General features: G+C 42.2%; 1 pseudogene; it reads right to left on the bottom strand.

Annotated features, from left to right (window-relative positions):
* Nucleotides 1-3192: 3192 nt before the first annotated feature.
* LOC111737891 lies at nucleotides 3193-7882 on the bottom strand (annotated as a pseudogene).
* Between the last annotated feature and the right edge of the window lie 6 nt (nucleotides 7883-7888).

Genomic DNA, 7888 nt, shown 5'->3' with positions numbered 1-7888 from the left:
AGTCTTGTACATCTTTTGTACTTTCATCCTAAAGTATTTTGTTTTTTGATGCTATTGTAAGTAAAACATCAAGATTTCCCTTTCCAAGTGTTTGCTGGAGGATATATAAATATGAATAATTTTTGCAAATTAACTTGATTCCTAAAACCTTGCTAAAATCACTGATTAGTTGTAGTTGATTCTTTTAGGATTTTCTATGAAAATATTCATGTCATCTGAAATAAAATTTTGCTTATTTCTGATATTTATTTTTCTTGTTCTTATCTTACTGCAATGGCTAGGACCTCAGTATAATGTTGAATAAAATAGGTAGGTGGAAGCAGATATCCTTGTCTTGTTCATGATCTTAGGGAAAAGTCTTTAGTTTTTCACCATTAAATATGATGTTAACTGTGGGATTTTCATAGATACCCTTTATCTGGTTAAGAAAGTATCCTTTTGTTTCTAGTTTTGAGTTAAAAAAAAAAACATGAACGAGTACTGAATTGTCAAATGTTTTCTCTGCATCTAGTGCAACGATCATATGGTTTTCTCCTTTGTTAATATGTTGCATTTCATTGATTGCTTTTCTAACCTTAAGCCAACTTTGCAGTTTGGGGATAGATTCCACTTGAGAGTTCTACTATTATTTTCGTTCTTCTACTTCCTTTTGGGTTGCTTCTTTTTCCAGATTCTTACAGTGGACACTTACATAACTGATTTTAGACCTTTCTTCTTTTCTAATGTTAGCTATAAGTTTCCCTGTTATCTCTGTGATAACTGTATCCTGAAATATTTGATATGTTCTCTTATCATTTTTGTTTAAAATCTTTTTCTTTTCTTACCCATAAATTATTAAGCAGTATGTTGCTTAACTTCCAAAAATGTTTTTTTTTTAGACAAATTATTTATTTCTAACATTGTCAGTGTGGCCAGAGAACCACATTTAATGTCTCACTGAGACCTGTTTTATGGTCCAGCATATGGCTGATCTTAGCGAATGTACCACATGCACTTGAACACGTCTTCTGCAGTTCTTGGGTGTAGTGCTTTATAAATGTCAATTAGGTCAAGGTGGTTCATACTACAGTAGTCTAATATGGTGACTATTGAGCACTTGAAATGTGTCTACCATCTTAGCATAGGTTGAGACCATTTACAGGTAGTGATGTATATGACTGGATTTAGGTCTGCCCTTTGACCATTTGCTTTATTTGTCCCCACTGCTTCTTGTTCCTGTTCTTCCTTTCCTATCCTCTGGAATAACTGAAAAAGTTTTAGAATTCCACTTTCTTGACTTTTTAGCTCTGTCTCTTTGCGTTACTTTTTAAGTGGCTGCTCTAGGGATTAACTTTTCATAGTGCTCTAAGAGTTAATATTGTATGACTTTGTGTAAAATAGAGAAAGCTTGCGACTGTACAGGTTTATATCCCAGTTTCTCTACATCTATTATGCCATGGTTGTCATTCAGATCACATCGACATATGCTAAAATGCACAATACAATTTTTTTTTTTTTGCTTCTTAAACAGTAATATATATTCTTAAAGAGAAAAAAAAAGGTAGTCTTTTATGTTTACGCAGACATCTGCTGTTTCCAGTGGTTTTCCTTCCTTACTGAATAACGAGTTTTTCTCTGGTATACTCCCTTCAGCTTGAAGAATTTCCTTCGGCATTTCTTGTAGTGCAGATCTGCAGATTCTCAGTTTTCTTTTATCTGAAAATGTGGTTGTTTCATCCTTATTTGTGAAGAATATTTTCACTGAGGTGACTTTTTCTCCCAGCACACTGACGATGTTGCCGTTCTGCCTTCCGGCGTCCCATGTTCCTGAGGAGAGGTCAGCAGCCACTGGAATCACTGCTCCCAGCTTCCTCCAGCTGCTTTTAAGATTTTCTCTTGCAGTTCGGTCGTTAGTAGTTTGACTGTGATGCACCTCTGGCATTTTCTTTGTATTAATCCTGCCGCTTATTCACTGAACTTCTTGAATCTGTAAATTTGTCACCAAATTTAGGAAATTTTTTAGCTATTATTTCTTCAAATGTTTTCTCTGCACCATATGTTCTCATCTCCTAGGATTCCAATTACATGTAAGTTAAACTTTTTGATATTATCCCACATGTCTCTAGGTTCCCCAACCCCCCAATTTATTTTCAATGCTTCCTTTTTGTTCTTCAGATTGGATAATTTCTCCTGACCTGTCTACAAGCTCTCTGACCCCTCTGTAATCTCCCTTCTATTAAGCTCATCTAGTGAGCTTAGTATACTTTCCAGTTCTAAAAATTCCATTTCGTTCTTTAAAAATAATTTCCATTAATCTGCTGAGGTTCACTGTCTTTTTATTCACTATGAAAATCTTTTTTATACCCCTGAACGTAATTTTAATGACTGCTTTAAAATCTTTGACTAGAAATTCCTGGGGGTGGTTTCCCTTGCTTTGCCTTTTTTTTTTTTCTTTTTTTTCTTTTTTCTTACAGTGGGATGTGTTTATTGAGATATATTGTAAGAAGCACAGAGGAAGGGCATCTATAGCAGAAAATGGTTCCAACAGAAGATGACAGAAGCTAGTCTGCCAGGATCCCACACTTTCAGTGGACTGCTCTACCCACTTCCCTATCACCTGAGAGCCTCCTGGACCATGACAGAGTACTACAAGCTCACAGGAGGCATTCCATGAATGCTGAATTAAGGAGGGACCCAGGCACAGAAGGCCCCCTCTTCTCTAGAGACCCCAGGCTGAGGCACAAGGTACATGAAGTAGAGATAGAAATGAACAAGAAACTTTATAATCCTACCTGCCCCCTTCCCTGCCACCAAACACACACACCAGCACCACCATCACCACTATGATTACCCAGCCTCTACAGACAAGAGAAAATGGACACTCCGACACCCAACACAGTCCTGAGTCCATTGTCCAAGAGGGAAAGAAAAATAAGCAGGCATGATTACGGCTTTACCTGGGATCAGGGAGGACCGGGCAAGGACTGTGATGTGGAAGTGGGGCCTGCACGCCAGGCCAATGCTGGTCTTCGGGGCAGTGCTGGGAGCTTAGGGCTGAGCCCTACAGGGCAGGGGTCCGGTCAGATTCCTCAGAGCAGAGCAACCACTGAAAGGAAGGTTGGTCTGGTTGGCTTCATTGCAAGAGGGTTAATGTGGGTGGAGGTAGGAACGCCACTGAAGAAAAGCGGGCAACTGAGCTTTACAGGGCCCAGATGGAAAAGTGTTGGGGAGGACAGTAAGGGGGCCAGTAAGGCATCTGGGGGAGAAGCGAGTGAAAAGAAGAAAAAAGACAGCAGGTTCTAGAGGTACAGGAAGCCCCATGTGTTCTCCGGGGCTCGTAGTACTTCTTGCTCCAAAATCATGGCTGTACAAGGACCTAGTTGTTGCCCCACACTGCAGTCTTTAGAAACAGAGGACCCGGGAGGAAGCAGCTGGACTGCACGGAGGCGGGGATCTTCTTCGGTCCCTCGAAGTGGACCACAAAGTCCTTCAGGTCTGTGAATGTGTCCAGGCACTTGGGTTCAAATATATGGTGTAGGTCTAGGATGTCATAAGCCAAGAAATCCACATAAGTGAGCGTGTCCCCTGCAGACCAAGACCTCTTCCCCAGAACCTGAAGCAGCTTCATCTTTTCAGGCCACGCCTTCAAGGACTCAGGCTTCGGTTTCCGAGTCAGGGCTATAGCAGACCCTGACCAGGGACATTTGGATGTTCAGAACCTTGTTCTCCAAAATGTCCGTGTGAATCTTCTCTTCCCTCTCCCCACATAGGTTGTGCCTATGAGCAATGTAGCGAAGGATGGCATTGCTCTGGGTGAGCCTGTGAGCCCCGACAATTAAGTAGGGCAGACTGGAAAAGTCCAGCACCAGCTTGAATTTGTCACTCAGCCACCGGCTTCTGTCATAGTCGGGAGTATCCCCCCTTCATGTATTTCTCCTCATAGTGTGAGTCTGTGTACTCCAGAAGCGGGCAGATGGCATGAGTCAGCCCACAGATGTCCCAGTAACTAAAAGTTATGGCCATGGTACTGATTTTGCTGAGTGGACGGGCTTTTGTGGAGCTAGACTTAAAAATTACTCTCCTTTGCTTTTCTTTTGAGAATAAGCTGTTTTTATTATTTGTATATTGAGTAATTTTGGGTTACATTCTAGACATTATAATTGATGTATAATTTATAATATAGACACTCTGGATTGTTATGTTCCAATGAAAATAATTATTTTTAAACGGGTAGTCCACTTGGCTGAACTCAACAGCAAAACTGTCTCCCTGTACTAGGAAGTAGCTCAAATTTTAGTTCCGTTCTTTTAGCCTTGGCTGTGCATGCCTGATTCAGCGGTCAGCCAGAGATTTGAGTAGAGTTTACATACAGAATTTGAGAATCCACTCTCTGGCTCTGTTGCTATTCCCTTCTCCACTCTCAAAGGCTGTGGTCGCTTCAAACCTTGTACTCTGGATGGTCAAGCCAGTAAGACGGCAGATTTTCCACAGGAGGTTTACCTGCTTTGCTTGGTGCAGACTGAGACGTGACCTCAGACCTAAAGTGGTAAATAGGAAACGGCCCCTCTGTGGTGCCTTTCTTCATATACTGACTCCCTTCCAGTTTCTGCTTGCTTTCGGTCACTTTCAGTACCTTTAAGCAGCTGGATTTTAAAGACTTTGTTTCCCAGAGCTTATATGTTTGATTTGTGAACGAGCTGGTTCAGTAGGAACTATTCGGCACTGCCAGAAACCTGTGTTACTTGGTTTTCCCCACAGCATTTTACAATGAAAATTTCAAACGTATGCTAAAGTTAAAAGAATTCTACAGTGGCAGTCTTGTTGGTACACTTAAATCTTCCTGTTTGCTTTATCATGTATCTAACCACCCATTAATACACCTTATTTTAATGCATTTCAAAGTAAACTGCAGACATCAATACACGTGTCCCGAGATCCTTCAGTATGTATATCATTACAGTTCAACAAGTTAGTTTTCTTTGGATGTAGAATTTACATACAGTGAATGTACATATTCAAACCATACATTTAAAAAAAAATCAGCTTTATTGAGCAATATATACAGCAGATCCTCAAATAACACCATTTTGTTTGAATGTTAATGAGATGCCACAGGAACTTTACTCCTGTTTATATCAATTAACCTATGATAAAATTGCTTTTGTTATACATCGTTTTGCTTTAAGTCCCATTACCTATTAATGACGTTAAGTGAGGACTTAATATAATTTACATATAATAAAAGTTACCAATTTGGTGACTATAATTCAAAGAGTTTCACAAAATGTAACCAATGCCACAATCATGATAGGAACATTACGATCGCCCTAAAAGTTCCCTCATGCAGCCAATCCCCTCTCCCCGTGCCTTATTTTTAAGGCTTCCCAGTTCTGCTTTGGTCAAGAGCCAGGGTACGGCTCCAAGAACAGGAATTAGAGACCGGGGGAGAGACTAGCCACTGCCAAGTGTGTCTTCGAGTGCCAGAGGAGAAAGGAATGGACACGTGGAGTGTGTGGGACCAAAGCTTGGGCTGGGCTCTTCCGAAGTGTTTTAAAGTCGTTTCTAGAATGATGTTAAGTGGCTCATTGAGCCACATGTCCACCCCTGATGCAAGCGGTCCAGATTCTGCTAGTCCAAGCGCAATAAAGATGCTCGTTTCCTGAGCCCGTTACGGTATCTGGGAGCAGGTGCTTGCTCTCATGATCTTCAAGAAGAACGCAACATGCGGTAGGTTTCGCATGCCTCTTTGAGCCCGTTTCTTCATTTGTAAAATGGACTTCCTTCCAGGGGTGAAGTGTCCACTCACCCCTGGGGTTCACATGAACACGGACTCCCCAGTCCCACTCAACCACCATGAGGACCCCCTCTCTCCTGGAAGCAGCAGGCAGCATGGATCCAGTACTTCCGGGGTGGGAGGCATGCAGGTCAGCTGTGCAGTCGTTCAGGGCGTTTCAGAGACTGGGCCCAAGCTGAAGACGTCCCTGTGAACACAGCCCCTTCCTGTGGAGTTGAGGCCACTGGCCACTGTGCTGCAGCCAGGGCTCGTAAATCTACCCCCGTCTTCTGAAAAGAACCTGCAGTTAGTAGTGTGGAAGCCAAACTTGTGAGAAAACGCTCACTTTTCCAAAGGCATGGGGTTTATTTTCTACACTTGAATTCTCTAAGTGCCGCGGAGAGAGACCACCAGCTCCAGGCACTTTCATTTACCTAGAATAAGAATCATTGCAATGTACAATTATGTAGTGCTTCCCAATGCTCATGAGCACCATTTCGTTTGATTCTTACATCAAGCCATTGAGGCAGGAAGGATAAGTAGTAGCCTCACTTAACAAGGGAGAAAATGAAGACTCAGAAGCATCAAACGACTTGCCTGAGGTCTCAGTGCGGAGGGCACAGATCTGGGACCTGACAGCTCTGAGTCCCGAGTCCCTTGGAGCTGAGTCACCTCTCCGGCTTTAGTCAAATCTCTAGCGGTTACCCACGTGACCACTTGTCTTCATTTAGGGTAGCTGAACTAGCAAACCTGGGAAGGAATACATTTCATACTGTAACCCTGAACACGCTCATATAAACTGAAACAAAAATGACCTCACTTTGTGTTACACACAGACATTTTCTATATTTCATTTAAAAGTGCTGGTCACGACCCCCTAAATTTATTTCATGATTCACTGAAGGGTTGTGACCTGCAGTTTGAAGTCTCTTTTCCAGAACAGAGTACAAGGGTTCACTTATTTATGGAGCTTTTCGTGAAACTTGGATTTTAAAATGTCCTTCTTGGTTTTCTTTTGCTTTTAAATAAAATCCGCATGCCTGTACACATTATTGAAGGATGTGGCACAGTATTGAGAGTTTACCTAGAGATGCTTCTTGCTGCAGAATGAACCTCAGGCGTTTTCCCGCTTGTCTTTGGAGATTCCGCACCCGGCCCCTCCTGACGAGGGGCTGTCCCGTGATCTGTACTGCTTGCATCAGGGGTGGACATGTGGCTCAAGCTGGACAATCAGGTGCATCGAGGGACTTGCCGGAGCTACTGGGAAAGAAGTATTTTTTCTCTGGAATGACAAGCTGGAATTAATACGGGACCCTGATGCCGGGGATTGGTGTGGCAGGGAATTTCAGCCTCCAGGTGGACAGGGCTTGCTTGGGAATGACGTCTGTATTCCAGAAAGCAGAGCTGAGACTTGGAGATCAGCCCAGGTACATTGCGATCCTCCGGCTCCAGCATTTGCTGGACTTAACGTTAACGTCTCTTTCATTGCTTAAGCCTAATTAATCTGGTTTCTGTAACTATAAAAGCATCTGGATATATTCTTCCATAAAAATATTGATAAAATACGATTGAATAATATATATCTACAGGCTTTTGTATTTTAGTAATGTCAATTATCTGAAACACACACACACACACACACACACACACAATCAGCATTCAGCTACCACGATGTTAATTTCTAAAGAACCTATGAGCAAAGAGCCACCCAGAGCATATAGTGGCATCATCTGTGTCCTCAGGGCCAGAAAGCGATATATATTAGTTGTGTGACCCTGAACCTTATTTTTCCCCTCTATAAAATGAGGTTACTATCACCTGCCTCATGGTGTAATGATGTGTATAGTTACCTGCGATCATAACCCATAATAAATTCCCTATGGATGCAATTTCTCCTTTGCCGTTCCCTTTTGAGCTTCCCCTTATTCACGTTCATTAAAATAACTGGTCCAGATGCCTTCCAGTTCTTAATAAAGTGGAATGGGGCTCTCTGAAAACCTTCCTGCAGAGGTAACAGAAAACTGAGCCAAGTGCCTCAGACTGATTAACACTGGCCAGACTGCAGGTCCAGTGGAGCTGCTGGTGGGGAATAAATATCATTTCTACACGGCCATTGGATTCTGCTTTGAGACGGAC

This window comes from Pteropus vampyrus, unplaced genomic scaffold (genome assembly GCF_000151845.1).
Source record: "Pteropus vampyrus isolate Shadow unplaced genomic scaffold, Pvam_2.0 Scaffold32, whole genome shotgun sequence".
NCBI classification, from domain to species: Eukaryota; Metazoa; Chordata; class Mammalia; order Chiroptera; family Pteropodidae; genus Pteropus; species Pteropus vampyrus.
Note: the sequence above shows the minus strand (reverse complement) of the source record. Positions and strands in the feature narration are given on the sequence as shown.